Genomic DNA, 21,366 nt, shown 5'->3' on the forward strand with positions numbered 1-21,366 from the left:
ACTTCCTACTAACCTAATTAGTTTGCAATCTAACCTGTTACTGCATAAAAATCCGGGCTTTAATTATAAATAATAATTAAGATGCACATTCTGGAAAGACAATAGAAATATTCAGGGGAGACGTTGGACGTGGCATGAAAGGCCCGAGGATGACTGCCGTGGTGACCCTCAATTTAATGGCATGTCCAAGGAGTACGTTTGATTATTTTTCTTACTACTATTATTATTATTATTTTGTTTGTTCATTTTTGTTTATTGCGTGTATTATTTTTCCTTTCTTTTTTGTGTACAGTATGTGGAGTTTGAAAGAGTGAATTTTGGCGTAGGCTGGACATTGTTATTTTTCTCATTTAACGGATCAAATGGGTATTTGTTACTGTAGATCTAGAGAAAAATAAAAAAGTATCATATCATATAATATTAAGCAAGAAATTAAATCATTAAACATATTTATTGTTTTAGACTACAATAATCTAAAGCTAAACCAGAGAAACAATTTTCTTAGGAATATAAATATTTTCGAATGTTAGACTCAAGACTGCCTGATCTCCGCCCCTTGCGTACCACTCCAGGAAGATATGATATGTCAAGGACTGCTTTAGTTGAGTACAGTTTGTATTTTTTTTTTTTTTTTTTGCGAAACGGTGAAGATTAATTACGTTAAAGATACGTGATGCAGTGCAGACAAGGATTTGTTAAATTTAGTGGCACAATGGAAGAGAATTTGAAGGGTAGATTTTGTAAACCTATTATCTCTGTTATGTACCGACTCAATGGGTTTAAATGCATTATAAAGGTAGAATGGAGTATTCAGTTCGAGAATTTTGTGCGTAGCAAGAGCTATTGAGATTTCCAGACGCCTGGCATTTGTCACGTAACGAAAACATGAGAGAGAGAGACTCCGCGGTGTAGGGGCTATGGGTTCGATTCCCGGCCAAGTCAGGAGTTTTTACCTGCATCTGAAGGCTAGTTCGACTTTCAATCAGCCTACGTAAATACAATTGAGATGATGAAATAGCGGCCTCGGTGAAGGAAGCAAAGAATAACGGCCGAGAGGATTCCTCGTGCTGACCACACGGCACCTCGTAATGTGCAGGCCTTTGGTCTGAGCACGGTCGCTTCGTAGGCCAAGGTTCTTCGTGGCTGTTGCGATATGGGTTTTAATAACGGTTGAGGGTGAAATAGTGGGCAGTGAAGCCGACAAAACTCTAGTTGTGGTGAGAAAACTTACTCTGCTGCCAACATTGGATCACAGAGCAGTCAATGAACTACAGGTATTCTGTAAAGAACTCTCGCACTCCAAATTGTGTTTGAGAGGGTTGGGGTTCATACCTATCAACTGTACTCTACTATACACTTTCCTTCGCGGGTGTGTTACTTACCTCGTCATCCTGCTGCAGTTTAAGACTGAAAGTTGCGTGTGATAGTTGTGTGTGACCAATGCAAGGCAATGAATCTCTGAAAATCCTAAGATCTAGAATTTAATTCGCCTTGTTAAAATACTGGCAACATTGTTCACTGTTTTCATATTGTGATTATGTATCTAGCTGTTACCCGAGGCTTCGCTCGCAAAGATTTCGTGATTTGATCAAATTAATCGCTCCTCGGTACTGCACTAAGACATTATCTGAAAATCCCTAAAGCATACCCCCCCTATGGTGCAATAGCCCCGAAGGGCCTTGGCCTACCAAGCGACCGCTGCTCAGCCCGAAGGCCTGCAGATTTTGAGGTGTCGTGTGGTCAGTGCGACGAATCCTCTCGGCCGTTATTCTTGGTTTCCTAGACCTGAAAGGGAGTTGAGCCAACGGCTCGGGGTGTTCCCAAGCGGTCACCCATCCAAGTACTGACCACGCCCAATGTTGCTTAACTGCGGTGATCGGACGAGAACCGCTGTATTCAACATGGTATGGCCGTTGGCAAAAGAAAGGTCATCTCCGTACAAGCCATGAAGGCCCCTGGAAGAGTGGAAGGTAAAGGCTTCCAACATCCATAACCTCGGCACTTGGTGGGGTAGAGTGGTTAGCTCTACGCTCCGCCGCCTTTGCCCCATGAATTAACCTGGTCTAAAGCATAAACAATCACCGAAATATTGCGTTTGATTTGCCTCAATACCTCTTCGTAAACCAGGGTTTTTTTGTGGGGCTAAGATGACCAGTCTACTGTCAGAGCTATCTCTGGAACATGCGATATAGAACTGTACATGTGAGAAATAGTCCTCTCTCAAGTCGAAAACAAAGTATATACGTTTTTTATTTTTGAAGGAGATTCCAAATACCAAATTTTACTTCGGTAACATTTTCAGTCTTTGAGATATAAGCATTCCCATGACATTTTTTTTTGCTAGCGGCTTTACGTCGCACCGACACAGATAGGTCTTATGGCGACGATGGGATAGGAAAGGCCTAGGAGTTGGAAGGAAGCGGCCGTGGCCTTAATTAAGGTACAGCCCCAGCATTTGCCTGGTGTGAAAATGGGAAACCACGGAAAACCATCTTCAGGGCTGCCGATAGTGGGATTCGAACCTACTATCTCCCGGATGCAAGCTCACAGCCGTGCGCCTCTACGCGCACGGCCAACTCGCCCGGTCATTCCCATGAAAAAGATTAACCATAATTTCACCCCTTATTTAAATTTTCCTAAAACAAAAAAAGAAAAATGTTTCTTTACTTTTCAAGGAGATTCCAAATACCAATATTTTCAAGTCTTTGAACTGTTAATTTTTTGAGATATAGATATACTCATTTTAATAATTCACCCCCCCCCCCACTTTGCACCCCGTTAACGACGGAATATCCAAAATTCCTTCCTTATAGAGCACATGCACAATAATATAATTGTATTTCCAAAATTTCACTTATTTAGGTCCAGTAGTTTTCACTCAGCGATGATGAATCTGTCGGCCAAGACAAGTTATTTTATATAAATATACATATATAAATGTCGCGGTGTATCTCATGTGTATGCCTTCGATGAGTACATGCTCGTGGAATTCCATCTTTTGAAAGAATATATTTTTTTAAAATCTTGCAATAATTTCAACAGACTGGAAAACTTCGAAGTTACATATTTTCGTTTACAATTTGTTTTATGTCACGCCGACGCAGATAGGACTTATGGCGACGATGAGATGGGAAGAGTCTAGGAGTTGGAAGAAAGCGACCGTGGCCTTAATTGATTCGGTTATTCTTGAAACCCCGTAAGTCACGAAATGTAAACTTGTGGGAAAGCAGAAAAAGCTGACTGGTGAATAAACCAGAAACTATTTGTAAACATTTTTGTCTCTGAGTATGAATACGTACAGAAAGACATCAAGTAAGTAGGATATGAAGTTTTTTCTTTATTAACTTTGCCTATCAATCAGTTTAAAACTCTGTGACTTACGGGATTTTAAAACCAAATGAACAAACCTGTATTATTGACTTAGATAAAAACCAAAATTCAGATGTGTTCATCTGCTTTATTCATGCATAAAAATCTATAAACATTTACAGTGCAAATAAATTACGCCCAAATTGTACAAGAAAACATATCATATTACAAATAGTTTAATACATAACGATTAGAGCCCTGATTTCGATGCATTAATAGGTTAGAATGAAAACTTACTGAAGTGAATAGCATGCATAGTCTAACTTCATAACGATTGTGCTATGGGGTTTGCATAAGCATTAGGGGTACGGCCTATCAGACCCCCCTATAATTTATGTTACTCTTATTACATTATGGAAGAGCGGGTGGCCGACACTTCCTACCAACCAAATTAGTTTGCAATCTAACCTGCTACTGCATAAAAATCCGGGCTTTAATAATGATACATGGAGACGCTTCTTAAATGAAAATGAAAATTCCCCTTTAACTCCTTATTAGTGGAGCTCCAGTTACATACAGTATTCCAGAAGAAAATTAGAACCGTTGGAGAATTAATTTTCAGTTAAATTATGCATCATTACTAAGCATATATTAGGTTAAATATCAAAGTACCTGTATTTCGAGGATACACTTTATTGTTATATGAAGTTTGTTTCACTCTTGCACTTTGTATTTTGTTACACTTAAATGCGTATTTGTAATCCCTTTTTTCTTTTTGACACTACCAGCATTATTGTCTGAAGAAGACATGCGTGCAAAACGATCTGAAACGCTTCTATAACAAACGCAAAACAACGTGTTCCCGCGATTAATGAAATTCCTGTTACCAACAGTTGATGATGACTGCACACTCTAGTGGTAAAACATTGTTACGTTGAGAAACGCCGTTAAGTCAGTGACTTACGGAGTTTTAAAACCAAGCCAGATATTGACGATCCCTTCACAGCCCTTGCCATACAGCAGACTTCTACACAAAAAGATGTATCTACCCTTCACCATTCATTTTGTCGCATAAATTGTAAAGAAAGGTGTGACTTACGGGGTTGTAAACTAACCTATTCAATTAAGCCCCATCATTTGCCTGGTGTGAAAATAGCAAAGTACGGAAACCATCCTCAGGCCTGCCTACAGTGGGATTCGAACGCAAAATCTCCGGGATGCAAGCTCACAGCTGCGCGCCCCTAACCGCACGACCCACTCGCTCGATAAGTTACATATTAGTTGCAGGAATGTTCGAGACAGCACAAACACTGCCTCCGAGCCAAATTAAAATCAATTCAAATCAAATTAAAATCCTACTACACATCTGGGAATCGAATCCGTGTTCCGAGGCCAGAATTGCTACTCAGCCAAAGAGCCGAAGAGATTCCAGCGGATATCAATGGAATTTGAAGATTATCTTCCTGCACATTAAGAACCTCTCCGGGATTAAATTGCGACGTCTCGGTGCCTACAAAAAGATGTTCAACAAATAGCATTACTTATAACAATGTAATTTCAACAATTCCATCAAGTAATTATCCTTTTGCTTCTTTATTTCTTTTTAATATGTTTTTCATTAAAAAAAGAAGAAGCTGCGACGCAAATTACATTTTAATTTTCTTCGCTCTGCGTGACAAACACTGGAGGATTACCCAGGGGTATTCCACATCCTATCTTGATGGAAAGAAAGGCTTTAAATTTTAATTGACTTCTACTACAGGGAGAGACAGTGGTTCGGTTAGCTCACACAAGCACAGTGATTATTTGTTCTTCCTTGTTATCATTCTTTCCTTCCTTCATGTCTTCCATTGACTCGTGTTGAAACTTTCCTCTGGTGTAGCTTTGCTGACATGTTCGGCGTTTAGATAATGGAACATTTAAATGATGATAATGATGAAGATGCTTGTTTTTAAATGGGCCTAACACCTACACGATATCTTCTATACAACAGTCATCCACTCGGGAAGGCCTGCATGCCATGAAATAAATCTCGCTAAATAGAAAATGCTTGATTGAAGAGAGAGTGAATTTGGTATGGAAAGGTGAGATATTCAGTTCAAACAGAGAATATTGTTATGATTTTTCAATAATAATTAACCGTGTCGAAACGGTGGCCATCGGCCCCTGAACAAGTGGGGACTTTACCATCAGCCTGAGAGGGCTGAAAAAAGGTAAATGATCGGCTGAGATTTCGCGTACATGCGACATTATTTGAAAAACATCGCGTCATAGTTTAATACGATGTCTGTTTATTTCTTCCTCATTAATACCAAAACAACTGAACCAATTGAGCTAAAATTTGGTATGATTGGTATGAAACACTGCATAACAGTCATCCGCCAGGAAGCCCTGAATACAATAGAATATCTACCGCTAAACAGAAAAGGCTTGATTGAAACCTGGAAGTCGGAGAAATAATTTTGTATTGAAATCTCAGATATTAAGTTCAATTATGGGTCTTTCCTGATTGTTTAAAGTAATTAATCGTTTCGAAATGGTGGCCGTTTATATGCTGGTAGAAAGAAAGCCCATTAAATAATAATAACAAATTTACTCACTGTACCTGATTTCTTAATTGACTTGAATTTGGTCACTGGCAGAGCGTAAATAAATAAATAAATAAATAAATAAATAAATAAATAAATAAATAAATAAAAGTAGATTATATAAATAAATAAGAACAAGGTAACATCAAGCTTTTGGAAAAATGTAGGCCTAAGTATGTCGGTGAATTAATTGATTCAGAGAGGTGGCCTTACACCAACTCAAAACGCCTACAACAATGGATGCCTCTCACGCAATTTGAAGCTGAAACACTGCACAACAGTCATCCGCCTGGAAGCTCTGTATGCTATAGAATCTCTGTCGCTAAACAGAAATGGCTTGATTGAAAAACTGGAAGTCAGAGAGAGAGAGAGAGAGAGGGAGAGAGAGAGAGAGAGAGAGAGAGAGAGAGAGAGAGAGAGAGTTTAATTCTCAGGAAGATCCTACGCCTACGCCTACTAATGGAAGATTGGGAATACCGGAGACGACACAATTCGGAACTCTACTTCCGGATAGAGAGATTCTGATTGTGCCAGAAAAGAGGAGTAGCTTTCCGAATTTGGCAAGATTGTCTCCAACAGATTGACAACAATTTCCTGGCAGAAAAGAAATTTCTTGTCCCCTGGCTGACTGTGATTGAGAAGGGTAGAAAAGAACTGGGGCTCGTAGGTTTACAAAACAGACAGGAAAAGCCACTGAAGAAGAAAGCTACGCCGCTGGTCAGAGGGAAGAAAGGAGCTACACCGGAATAAGATGCAACAAAGCTGGGCCGAGAAGACGGACGGACGGTTGTGCCATGCACAAGTATTTCGATTTGATGCCATTTATCCTGCGTACGTGTGGGTGACGACACCGGTAATCTATCTGTTGGCGTGATGGTGGTTTTAATTATATGTTTCCGGTTAACACCAAATGAGTCATTAAAGACCTTTTACATGCATACATTTGGCGGTTTGGAAGCTCTCAATCGAACACTACTTTTGTCTTATTTCATACTATGACCTAACTGCCTTCTCTCCGTAGTCACGAGAGTGCGGATAATGACGCTTTACCGTAATGATGTTTGCTCTCTGGTTCGACGTGGTGAACCCATGATTCATCTCCAGTGATGATCCGTTTCAAAAACGTTTCACCTTCGTTAGCATGACGGTCCAGTAGGTGCTGACAGATTCTCACACGATTGCGCTTCTGATCTTCATTGAGTTGTTTTGGAACCAATCTCAAGCATACTTTGTGAATGTTAAGCCTGTTATTCATATGCAGAACCATGGCTAATATGCACAAGGTTTGCCACGTCATCAACAGTCACTCATCTGTTATTCAGCATCATATCACTCACTTGTTCAATATTGGCATCAGTTACGTCTGCAGATGGACGCCCTGATCTTCGCTCATCCTTCACACTCGTGCGACGCTTTTTGAACTGTTCAATCCACTGGTAAACACTTCGCTGTGACGAAACATTGTGCTGAAAGTCATCTGTGAATTTCTGCTCCTGGTATCCCCTCAGACCACAAAAAGCGGATTACGGAACGGTGTTCCTCCTTGGTGCAAACAAAGAGTGGCGCGGCCATCTTTACTTCGCAACAGCGCAAGCTGTACTAATCTGATTAAAAAGATGTAAGTATATCGGTGAATAAATTGATTTAGAGAACTGGCCTGTCCGCCGACTCAAAACACCTACAACAACGGATGCCTCTCACGCAATTTGAACCTGAAACACTGCACAACAGTCATCCGCCTGGAAGCTTTGTATGCTATGGAATGTCTCTCGCTAAACAGAAACGGCTTGACTGAAACACTGGAAGTCAGAGAGAGAGAGAGAGAGAGAGAGAGAGAATAATTCTCCGGAAGATCCTACGCTAAGTAATGGAAGATGGGGAATACCGGAGACGACACAATTCGGAACTCTACTCCCAGATAGAGAAATTCTGATTGTCCCAGGAAAGAGGAGTAGCTTTTCGTCGTAATTCGGCAAGATTGTCACCCAACAGTTTGACAACAATTTCCTGGCAAAAAAGAAATTCCTTCAAACCTACCATAGACATAGACAACGGTGCCATCTAGCGGCTGGTGAGCAGACAACGCCATAGAGCCAACCTGGAGATAATTAGAGCAAACTTGCAGATACTTACTGACTTACCTACGTACTTTAGGAATGGGTAAATATGTCATGCAAACATGCATTACTGCAGTTCGGTATAGTAAGGTTAATTTACCTTTACACACGCGCATAAGAAAATGAACTCAAAAGAAAATTGTAGTAATGGACTGGAAATAATGGATAGGATGCGAAGAACATTGTCACATTCGTGGTTTGGCCACAGCAACGACGCATATAATCAGTCAATTTACCAATTGAGAGACTTGTCGTGTTCTTGACAGGGGGATTACGGTGCAAAAATATCATATCAAAGCAACTAGAAGCTTTACAAGAATTCCCTCCACTTCGAGAGGCTAAACAAAGGCCTGTAGTCTGTGTGGGCGGTGAAAATAAAAACGTTTACTGCAGAATTAGTGCCTGAATAGACAACAAACTGTCCAAACGATGACAATTTTCAGAAAAGCTACTCAAACAGATACTATTATCAGAAATGACTCCAATCATCCAGGTCAACATAAAAAGGCAACATTTTACAGTTTAATTAATAGAGCTATGAACATACCTATGTCTAAGAAGAATCATAATAGAGAGATAAATATAATCCATCAAATCGCTCGTAGCAACGGATATTCCAACAGATTTATTAATAGAATGATAAATAAAGTGAAAATGAACCTAAAACAACTTTAATTAAAGAGCGAAAAGAGAAAAAGAAATTCGTAGTTCTAACTTTCCGAAATAAGCACTCTTATCAACTGGCTAAAATTTTCAGGAAAAAGAACATCAATGTCACATACAAAACGGATAATAATACTAATAAGATAATTTTCAATTCAGATAAAATAGAGAATAGATGTATATTTAATAAATCAGGAATTTACAAATTAACATGCCAAACTTGTAAACAACGATAGATAGGACAGTCCGGAAGAAGTTTGGCTATAAGGTACAAAGAACACGTTAATGCGGTCAAACATAAAATATATTCGGCAATGGGAGAACATATGGTTGAAATGAATCATAAATTTACAGACATTTCCAATGACATGAAATTATTACATTCGACCAAAAAGGGAAAACTGATGAATGTTTTGGAAAATTTAGAAATTTACCTTACACAAAAATGTAATTCTGAATCAAGTTTAAATGAGAAAAGTACAGAAGATAACCCACTGTTTAGGCTAGCATATAATCATTTAAGGAACAAAAAGAAGAAGAAAAGAAGAAAAACTTGAAGATCCTAAATTTGTATAGTGTTCTCATTCAGTTCAACCAAAATTGTATGTATTGATCATTTTTATAATATTTCATAAGTTCTCTTTACTCTTTGATATGATGTATTGGGACACAATACTTCTTCAAAATGTAAAACAAAAGATTGTGTCATATTGTGTTATTCTTTGATCTAACCACTGATGAAGGGAATGGTTGAGATTTCCCGAAACATGTATGGTTTAATTAATAATGTTTCTTTCATTTAATGAGTGTATTGATCAAGGCGGATTTAAATAAACTATTATAAATAGTTATATTATACAATTGAGACTTAGGTAAAGACAAGCAACCTTTATATGTTATATCTATTAAATAACCCCCTGTGGGTAGGGGACGTAGACGAAGAATACACCCACGGTATCCCCTGTCTGTGGTAAGAGGTGACTAAAAGGGTCGACCAAAGGAAGATTGAATTAGAATCATGAAACTAATTGTGATTAGTACCAACACGCAGGGAACACCGTGGTCGCCTTTACTTCCGAGTAGTACCAGTATGTTAAGTACATTTAGTTTTGTGATTAGTGCACCTATGTGAGGAACACCATGGGTTTGCGTTGCCTATGAGTGGCGCCATTATGTGGCATTAACATAGGTCTACGTTACATGTGCGACGTACAATATTTGTGAGTAGTTCCATAATGTGTGGAACATCGAGAGTCTACGCTATTTTTACTAGTACCGCAACATGAGTAATAACATTGTTCTACTTTACTGGCAATAAGTACCATTATGAGGGGCCGTTGACCTGGTCTTTGAACCCCTTTAGACAAGAAACATCATTGATTCATGAATGTGCTTTAGAAGCAGCCCCTTCGTCGGTAATACTATTGTTTAAGATAGTTTCTGGGAGGATGGGACATTGCAGACCGGATCTACTGATTGTTTTAAGTTCATAATCGTTGTCAATTGTCGTCCTTTTGAATTCTAGTCAGTGGATCGATTTTGAAATTATTTTGAACTTTCAGTATTGTGAGTTGGGTCCGCTGATTATTCTAAATTCATATCCATCCATTCATTCTTCATCATCACGTTTTGAATTCTGGTCAGTAGATGACTTTTAGACTTTTAAATTGTCATTAAATTTCGTCTCATTCCGTACCATTTGGGGTGATGTCGTAAATGTTAGGCTCGAAGCATCATCGTCCTCATCATCTTTTAAATAAAAAGTCTCTTTATTTTAAAAATGAAATAGTTGTAGATCATCTCTGGACTAACATTTTGCCACTTATCTCCTTTAGCTTTTCCACTCGACAATTATAGTACCTAGTGCCAAAGAGTCCGGCATTTCACCGCTGGGTTCTGTGGTTCTCATCCCGGTCACTGCATGTGAGATTTGTGCTAGACAAAGCGGACGTAGGACAGGTTATTTTCCCGTCACCTTTCATTACAACAACACTCTCTTATTTCATTTCATTTCATTTCATCTGTCAGTCACTAATCATTGCCTCAGAGGAGTGAGACAGGCTTCGGCTGCCTGCACAGTTCCTATCCTCGCCGCTAGATGGGGGCTTCATTAATTCTACTCCTGACCCGGTCGAATGATTAGAAACAGGCTGAGGATGTTCATTTTCAGTGCCAAGAAGTACACACTTAATAAAAAAAAAACGTATGTGAAAATATCCGAACATTTTTTCAAAATTGTAATAGATAAAATTACGCATGCAACGTGTGTGACGTGAAATTTTCCGCACTTATGTAATTTAACCACTTATTCATAAATGATCTACTTTACGCAGGAATTGCGTAAATTGCTGTTAGGCTTGCAAAACCTCTTTTATCGTTTGTTAGGGATACGGAATGTCTGGAATATTCACGATGTGTCCTTTTACTACTCAACACGCTCATCCAACATCACAATTGTCAGTTTAATCAAGTGTCGACTGAGCTCAGACTCGCTGCCCGTTGTGATGTACTGGTTGCTGCAAGAACCGCGCAGCCTTTCAACATTCTCCAGGAGTCATCTGTCTTCCTCGCTTCGCTAGATGCAGTTAAGCTTAGCGACAGCACGGCTGCCAACATAATGACTGCTATTGTACTTCACTGGATACAATGCTTCGTAAGGAAGCAGTGAAATGTAATGAAACATGTCATGTCTTTCTCGCAGTGTCAGTCTGTGGGAAACTGGAACACTCGCCGGTTGGTTTGTGTGCTAGAAGGCATATGAGTAGCTCACTACATTCACACTAAGCCTTTGATCAAACATTTTTCTCTAAAATATTCATCTTTGTTAACGTAAAATCGATATTTCTTCAAGAAATTGATGTTATAATGTTTTTGTAGTAGTAGGATTTTTCAAAAAATGAAGGTCAGGAAAAATAACTTACAATATAATAATAACAATAATGTAATTATATCTTTTTCTGGAAAGTTTATCGTAAGGAGATTACGATTTCAGGTATAAATAAAACTGTGTACTTTGCAGAGAATCTCTTATGGTCTGTAATAAGATTTTCCCTATGCCATAAAAAGGAATTTATATTTTGAAGGATAGTGACTGTGTTCTTTGGCAGGGTACCTCTGGATGCAAACAGGAGGCATCTGACAACCCATTGACCAAGAGGAATGTTATATTTGGCTGCAGATGTGACAGAGATGGCGTACAAATTTCTTGACTTTTCCAGATTACCATCCTGAGCCTGTTTGTTTCCTTTGGAGGCGAATGGTAAGATCTAACACAATTGCTTAATCCTCTTTCATAATGATGGCTATGATGTTCCCTCTTCTCGTTGGTAGAGACGCAGTGAACTTCTTCATGCACCTCCCATCTACGCTGTCTCAAGTCTTGAGCAATTGATATCCTTACTCGATGGTAACGATTGTTGTGCAGTAATTCGGTGCTCCTGCCGAATCCCAGCATATGTCCAGGCGAAAATGGCTTGAGGAATGGTTTGCCGCAAAAGACAAGCAGTTTTTCTGGCATCGTGTTCTTAACTTACCTGAAAGATGGGCGAAGTGTGTAAAAACCGATGGCCAATAGTTCGAATAAACAAAAAATGAATTTCGCTTAAAAATTACGTGTCTTCTTCACCACAAAACCGGCGAAATCTTATGCATACACCTGGTAATTGGGAATAAGCGACTGCAGTTATTATAGTGCTGAATATTAGCCTCCCCATTCGACACAGAGTTGTCCCATACCTCTGGATTTCTTTGTACTGTGTAACATGGAGATTGCGTATCAACAGGTAGCATCATTATTTCTTTAAACGAAACTTTTTATAATTTCGTCTAGATATTTAAGAAAATTGCTGTATAACTGAGCAAGCGATGGGCAATCTAGTGCGAAGCCATCTCTCTTCAGTTTCTACTCGGTTAATGTATAACTGTGAGGTTCGTCGGTCTGCTGAAAATAACTTTGGGTAATACATTTATATACTACCTAAAAAAAGAAACAAATGATAACAATATTACACTTGAGAAAGGAACAACTCATTTAAAACAGAATGACATGTTTCGTTCTGGAAAGGACATCATCAGAGTCTATCAGACCACACTTCAAAATTTAGAAATGTACAAAATATGTATGTTTACCTCTGTTTAAATACTTAGGGCCGATTTCAGAAACGATGACTAGTTTTAAACCTTAGCCAACGTCTACCTAAACAACGCCTAAATCGAGCACGATCTTCCATTGTATAAACAATGTTCAGCCGATGTTTAACTAGACATCGTTTAAAGTTTCAATACTGGTTTGAAAATGGAGATAGAAGTATCTTTCATGCAAACTCTTTGCTTGTCGCAACCAATGAAATTCGTCGGTGCGAGCGCCGAACGCCATTCAGCTGTTTGTCTTCCTACACATTACTCAAATATGGCTAGACATGAGCATGACTTGCCCGCAGATAAGAGTATCGCTTTCGGTGGAAATTAAATCTCATGATATTGTCGACACTAAAGCAGCACGCCACCGCACGGGGAAGTGTAGCTTTGATTGTAGCATTGTTACAATGAGTGTAATCTACTTATAAATACGGTAGCTTCTACGAAGGGAAGATGAAGCAGTAGTAATGTGTAACCGAGTGTGTTGTACGGGCCATATAAATGTAGCTTGCATTCTGGAGATCGTAGGTTCGAAACACATCATCGGCAGCCCTGAAGATTGTTTTTCGTAGTTTCCCTATTTTTACACCTGGCAAATACTAGGGCTGTTGTTATGGCCACGGCTCTTCTTCCCCAGCCCTCCTCTTTAAACAATAATCACCACCATCACCACCACTTGCCGTTTCCTATCTGATATTTGTCGAAAACTTTTACGATTATATAAAAACCACATACAGCCTACTTTTTAGTTTTCACTATAGTATGTATTTTCTTGGCAATAAATATAAGAGAATCCCTCCCGGCTGATGTATGTGACAGTCCTATGACGATCGGGACACGTAATTATGATTATGTAGTCGAAGTGACCTATAATTCCATGGAAATTACCGCATGTATATAATAAAATATATCGGTTGCCAGTAATTGTATTCATATTGACAGTCTCTTGAAAAGCGAAACCTTATTTTAAGATCTATCTCTCCGTACATGTCAGATGAATTAGCAGGGGGCGACCCACAGAGAGGCCGTCGGACTAAACCATTCTTCCCAGAATCGTCTCAACATGATTCATGGTACATAACCTCTGATTGTGATTCACTCCTCTAATTTGAGGTTAAACAGTGCTCTCGGCACATCGGTTTTAGACAGTGTCTATGTGATAAATAACGTCTCTGCAAAGCGGCAGCCATACTTAGGCGTTGTTTAACCGTAGACATCGTCTAAACGCCGTTTCTGCATTCGGCCCTTAGGAACTTGAAATGTGGAACTTACCCAAGTCCACTTTATTCTCCACTCTGGTATAGAATGCCTTCTATTATAGGTGTCTAGCATAACTGTTTATCACAGTAGCGGCGATTGAGAATTAGATGTGCGGGAGCAATATATATATATATATATATATATATATATTGTATCAGTAAAAGTTCGGGGCGTAAGGCATGAGAAGGATCTCAGGTAGTGGAAGTTGGTTTTTGGAGCCGGTACAGAGCAGGATAGATTCGCAGGGCGAATAACAGATGGTTATACCTTTTTCAAACAATTTATTAATAATGTTAATTAATTCACCACCCTGCAATGTTGATATAGGATTCAAATAATATGTCAAAATCAAATAGGTGAACGTAAATCTTCTTGAGTGCAATTTGTGAAAATAAATAAATCTCACAGATCCTATAGTCTTTTGCGAAAACACAAAGTGTCAGTTTTTCACCTAAAGTCTTTCTAAGTATTATGACATGATATGAACACATTTATAATTGAAATTGAAATTGAGAGTTTCTCAGTTTGTTAGCCTTGAAACATAGAACACTTGAAACTCCTAAAGTCTTTCTTCTGTGAAATAGATTTTGAAAATAGATTTATCATTAAAAGATGAATTTTGAGTAATGATGGAGAACTACGAAGTATCGTCACACGCAGCACTGGGTAAACCACTGTTCAAGATTGGTAAGAAAAAGAAAAGAAAAGTCAGTCAGTTTGTGACTACTCACTTATTAAAGAAAATTTGGCTTACAAATACCGATGAGAATCTGGAACATTCCGCGGGTGCGGATGATGACTCGAACTTGAAGTTCCACGAAGAAACCACGTTGACGTCATAGATGAAATGATGTTGAAGGTAGCTGGATCTTGTAGAATTTTCTCATGATTTCTGCTGCTCGTGGACATGATTTTAACACACGGAACATGCAAGTAGTATTGACGGATGCTATCGTTCACTGTTAAACACAGTCCAATTTGTATGTTAATTTTAGGACGTCAATTGAATGATCACAGTCCTTGTTGCAAAAAAACCACTATTTTAAATCGTCACTGAGAACGTCCAACACAGTGCAAATACGTAATATTTCTCATTACCGTCTCTGACCGGAGTCTTTGAATCGTTATCCTGACAGATAACACTGATTCTCTAATGTTGATAGAACTATATTATTTTAGAAAAGGTTCTTAACTTTCACTAAGTTTATCACTGTAACACTTCATGTCCTAATATGGCACATAAATAAAGAGACACAGTCCAAGGATGTGCTATGTTAGAAAATAAGTTCTAGAGTAGTTAGAGTTACTGTACACGACAGTTTCTGTTGGTAATTTAATATTGTGTGAAATTAATTTCCACACGTCATGTTCTAGTTTGTGAATGTCCAATATATAACTTCGAACTTCACTGATTTCGTACGTGTTATACTTCGAAATGTTTGTAAATTATATCGTAGTTGCGGCACAATAGACTACTTACGGTGCGACGTCCTTTTTCAAGTACGATGGCGATTTACTATCCCGTAATTTCGTCTCCGCGAAACACGACGGAAAGTACTGTCTTCGAGACTGCACGAACATACTATGCGAGGGCCAGTCTCCCCTCTCTCTTACTCATACACATACTACACTGCTAGACTGGACTGCTTGCAATGAACTGAGCTCAACTCAACACAACTACCTGTTAGCCTTGACCCAGTAGCATATATAGCTGGCGCTGGGAGGGGTAGTTTCTCTCGACCATGTGACCGTGAGTGCGTAATTTCTGTTAGATTTTAAATCATTGTAACTCAGCAACCATGGGATGGATTAATTTGAAATTTACAGAGATTAATTTTTGTGACGTCCGCTACAATTTGGCGTTTGTTCCATTAAAATTGGTTCAGGCGTTGAAAACTTGCGAAAAGAAAGATATTTTCGAGAAATATCTCTAGGGGAGGTGAGCTTTGAACGATAGGTGACGTCACTTGACTCCGCCTAGCACACTCGTGGAGTCTGGTACATACTGGAACATTCTTTTACTTAGATGTTCATACGTCGGACGGATCTTATATGCTGGAACAACATTTCTTTTGATAACTATGGACCAGGACCTAGGATTTCCTGGTACAATATATACAGCAGAATGTACACGGGTTTGTGGAATATAGCCGGAAACTGAGGGGAGTGGGGGAGGGTGTCTACATCAAAACTAAAAGCAAAAGCCACAGAATGGCAAGTTTTAGATGGTCTCTGAGCGAATTTCAACAGAGGTAAAGGTTGACGTTTTACAAACTTTAGTGCAGTAATAATAGTTTTTATTGAGATTTTGATTAATTACAATTAAACTTTTCCCAAAGGAATAATAATAATAATAATAATAATAATAATAATTATAATAATAATAATAATAATTACACATGTATTACAATTAAATAGAATTACGTCCTGGTTTTATACAATTAAAATCATTTTGTATTTGACTACACGTGCAGAAACTAAGAAACTGACGATTATGCTCCTGCACGACCTTGGCAAAAATATTCCCCTCCTACCTTTCCTCACAGCACACATGCAAAGTGTCCACGACTTGCTGTGACGTTATATAAATTGGTTAGCAGCGACGATGATTTATTGGTGTATTTCCGTTAATACGTAATTTTGTCAATAATTGAAGGAAATAATTAGCTGATAAGACAATAGGGCTTGACAAAATGTTTATTTTAATACTGTAATTACTACGTGTATAATTCCTAGTTTCAGCTGCCTAAAATGGGATAAAAATATAATTTTTTCTCCATAAAGTGAGAGACGAGGGGATCAGTCCCCCCCCCCCCCGCCAATCGCCACTACTGGTTTATGAAACCAATAAACAATATATTTAATGAGAGGGTCTGTTGACTAAAGAAAATTTCTCTCGAAATTTTTCATTAATATTTCAGCAAATAGATGTATTGATTTGTTTTATGTCAGAGTGTTGAAAAAGCTTAAAATATACATAGGGTATTTTATACAAACAAAACAAAGTACATCTCATGTCACAAACATAGTTCACACAAAGTCTGCCCAGAATTGGCAACAGCAATTCCCTTTCCAATCTCTTGAGTCAAGTCTTGAAGTACTGCCGTGAAGATAACATCCAGTGACTTCAACCCCACCTCTAAATGGTTAACAGAGTGGTCTTTATCCCCACCTCGGGCAATAGTAGATTTTAATAACCCATCCACAAAACTGGCAGGCTTTGATATGCCACGCTGCATCTGGAGTAGACTAAACCGCATGAGATGTGGAGTAGGTAGAACAGTACACACCTGGGGCTGGTCAGTTTCTCCATACTGTGATTGTGGGGAGGTTCGACAAACAATGCAACATGTAGTGCAGGAATGTCCACTCCGTGCTTTCACTGGCACCATGGAAGACCTCAACACAGCAACACCCGAAGCAGTGAAGTGGGTGGCGGGTTTGGACATTCACATTTAGTGAGATGTACATCACTCGCACTCAGTGTGTATATACGAACTGTCAGAGTTGATAGGTGGATAGCGATGTAAATATATTGTGTTTTCTTCTTGTTCTTTCAAACTTTGTAAATTGATTTCTTTGACTGTATAGATATGATAATTTGTATTTGTTTTGTACTAATCTTTCAATGGTTGTGTAAATAGTTTATAGGTTGTCATTATCCATCATACGCCAAATATTAAATGATAAATAAAGTCTTGAAGTGTACAACGAACAGGGCAGGACTGACAGTCATGAAGGTTTTGGGTAGTTTGTTGCTCCCCGGAATCGCAGAAGTCTGACGGATCTTTGAGATAACCCCATTCATTAGGTTATCCTTGGATTTACCTACTCCACTCCTCAATCGATTCAGTGCCTTCTAGGTTGTCCATTCCAAATGATGAACAAGGGTGGAGATTCAGAAGGCATCATCCACTCAGAAAGATGCTCCATTCTCCACAACGTGATGTTCTTGTTGGTATATCCAGAGCCTTGGAGCCATTGAGGAAACTTTTCCTGTGCTTCAGTCTTCTGGGTGGAGGTCGATGTCCAAATAACGGGTGGGTGTTTGTGAGTTCCACCTTCGGCCTCTCTCTTGCTTTGCGAACACTTCTCGCCGAATGTATGGAGGAGCAATACCAGCCAAGCAGTAAAGTTTGTTATTGGGAGTAGGTGACAGACACCCACTAACTATTCTGCACGTTTCTAAGGGCTGTATCCACAAAATAAATTGTGCGGTTAAGATTGATTAAACAGACTGTGACTGACGGTGCTCCCTGAAGAAGGTAGGGAGTGCACATATCTACCGGCTAATTCTTCCAATCCAGAAGTGTTGAAAGCAAATAGAGGTAGCAGGGTGTTTCCCATAGAAAGTCAGTCAAGTTCCTCGTAGCATTGCCCATTAGACTTACAATAGTTATGTTTGCTACAGTGAAAGATAGTGGCACACAACTCCACTTTCTCCATAATGTTTTCAGAAAGAGAGAGGGTTTCGGAGAGTAGAATATTCGTGGAAAGATTCTTAATATTACAAGACACTAATTTATGGAAACATGTGGCTGGAATATTCTGTATTTTAGAAATGAGGTCTAAGGCATTATTGATGATGTGTTTAGGTCTGAACTGTGTTTTCTCTCGGAATGTAGTATTCACTATGCGGCCTAATTTTGCAGAGGGAGTTCATGAATATGATACCACTAGCCTGGTGAGAATTCCAGGTATGTGCAGATTTGGCTCATCGTATCATCATGGAAGGTTAGGATTCATCGGCGCTATGGTTTCCTTTTGTTGGTCAGATATCAAACATATCGTGCAGGAGTGCCTGCTACACTTATACCTCGGTTCCTTGGATGAATTCCACTCAGTAACACCTGAAAAAGTAGCATGGATTACAGACCTTTGAATCTAAACTTGAAAATAGGAACTAATATTGTAAATTACATGTTTTTGTAAGTGCATTTCCTATAGTATTGTAAACATACTCTAAATAAAACAAATAACCATGTCAACAACTTCGTCGATGGTGAGAACGTTGGAGATAGCTGACCAGCTTCTGAGTGAGAATGGAAAAAACAGAGACCTGCAATGAATCAAGATTGGATTGAAGATGTTCGAGGATGATTACTGATCTCACCAAAAAATCATTGCGCTGACTAAGAGGAGGAGCTTTTCGTTTGTCACACATCACAGAGCTGCAAAGGAATTGCGCGTGTGAGCTTACAGACTGCAGGTCAGGAACTGTATAGAAATAGCCAGATTTTCAAAAATAGCTGTGAGGAATCTCCCAGAATTACTCTGTAATCCATAACAAATTGCACACGCTTCCTATAATTGGTTCGAAAGTTATAAGTAATTTAAGTATTGAAGGCATATATGGATCGCTCTGTTGTAATCGAATAAATACGGGGACCTACGTTTTCTGATAGTCTGTAAACAGCGGCTGGCATAAAAATCCATTATAGAAAGCTGCTTGTCACCTGGTAGGAAGATATTTACAAAATGTTTAACGATTTGTCGGTATTTAAAGGCTATGAGTTGCCGTTGAAAAGCGATATATATGCTGTAACAGTAATCCTATCTAATGACAGGTTCATATGGATTATTTAATACTCTTAGATAGGTCGAGCCGATGAGATCCATTAGCAGCATTTAGTTCAAAGATAAATCCTATATAATTAATAGCGTCATTGGAGGTATGCTTGGAGATTATGATAATTTGCATTAGTAAAAGCCAATTCAGAGCGGGGCTCCCCAGGGATATAATCTATCCCAACTCTTGTTCAGATTTTACTCTAACAGTATCTTCAAGAGATACAGAGATGGAGGTTAAATTCAATAGAGCACCAGTCAGCACAATCCCATATGAAGATTACACTGTTCCTTTGGCAGCTAGTATTGAACTCGTTCAGTTATTGGTGCTGCAAAATTGAATACAAGTAAAAATGGGGGAAAGTTGAAAAAAATTGCTCTGGTAATACAAAAAATTGGATACTGAATGAATATCCACAGCCTTTTTCCAGTCATCCGACCGGATCAGGAATGAAATGAATGAAGCCCCCATCTAACGGCGAGGATAGGAATTGTGCCGGCAGGCGAAGCCTGTAGCACTCCTCTGCGGCAGTGATTAATGACTGACAGATGAAATGAAATGATAATGGAGAATGTAGCTGGAATTACCGACGATAGGGAAAACCGGAGTACCCGTACAAATATCTGTCCCGGCTCCACTTTGTCCAGTACAAATCTCGGATGGAGTGACCGGGATTTGAACTACGAAACCCAGTGGTTATAAGCCGGCATGTTGCCGTCTAAGACACGGAGGCTTTTAACAATTCGGTATTAATGAACAATTTTAGACAGCTGTGAGCCAATGAGATCCATTAGTAGCATTTTGTTAAAAATAAATCCTATATAATCAGCAGCGTCTGATTGATCACCAGACTGCGTTGCCTCTTTGCTTCCATTCTTATTTAGCAAGCCCTCACCAGAGATCAGAATTGGAGACAGTGCTACTTCGTATTACCACTAGGAGGGGGTAGACTACATGCTACTTCCTGCCAAGAGACTCTGAGTGAGTCTGTGAGATGAAGCGGTGACAGTCGGTCGCGTGAAGTAAGGACGATGAAGTAGTCAGTGCGACGAGCACATTCGGAGTTTTATGTGAATGTAAATATGTGTAGGGAGTGTTCTTGTATTGTGTACCACGTGTGTATGTAAGTGTGTAATTATATCTATGATAATAATTCCACAGGAATCCAGTGATATGAACCGGCTACCTACCTCATGTCCTATGCCTGCAGTCCACTACTTTCCTCGTGCTGTCCTAGCTAAACCTTGTACATATCCTAACTCACTCAATTCCAACTTGTCTACATCCCTATCCCACCTCAATTCAGCGTCATTGGAAGTATGCTTGGAGATTATGATAATTTGCTTTAGTAAAAGCAAGTTCAGAGCGGGGCTCCCCAGGGATAAAAGCTGCCACCACTGTTGTTCATATTTTACTGTAACCTCATATTTAAGAGCTATAGAGATGGGGGTTAAAATCAATAGCATACTAATTTTCAACATCAACGAGAAGGTGCAAATCACACCAACAGGTTTAAGTACTTGGGAGAATGGTTGGAATCCAATCTCTCTGAAGGAACAGCTTTGTCAAATCGAGTTAACAGGCTTGAAATGGCCTACCAACTGACCAAGAATACCTATAATAAAAAGTGTCTCTCTCGTAATACTAAGATGAAGCACTACCAGACAGTCATCCGCCCTGAAGCCTTATATGCTTCAGAATGTTAAACATTCAACAGGAAGAG

The 21,366-nt window shown here is 39.1% G+C and overlaps 1 non-coding gene across 1 annotated transcript; it reads right to left on the minus strand.

Moving 5' to 3' along the window:
- Positions 1 to 1,799: 1,799 nt before the first annotated feature.
- Positions 1,800 to 1,918, minus strand: LOC136884590 (5S ribosomal RNA). Its single transcript, XR_010861382.1, has one exon. It is a non-coding gene; the product is annotated as a 5S ribosomal RNA (ribosomal RNA).
- Positions 1,919 to 21,366: the final 19,448 nt, after the last annotated feature.

Source organism: Anabrus simplex, chromosome 12, assembly GCF_040414725.1.
Source record: "Anabrus simplex isolate iqAnaSimp1 chromosome 12, ASM4041472v1, whole genome shotgun sequence".
Taxonomy (NCBI): Eukaryota; Metazoa; Arthropoda; class Insecta; order Orthoptera; family Tettigoniidae; genus Anabrus; species Anabrus simplex.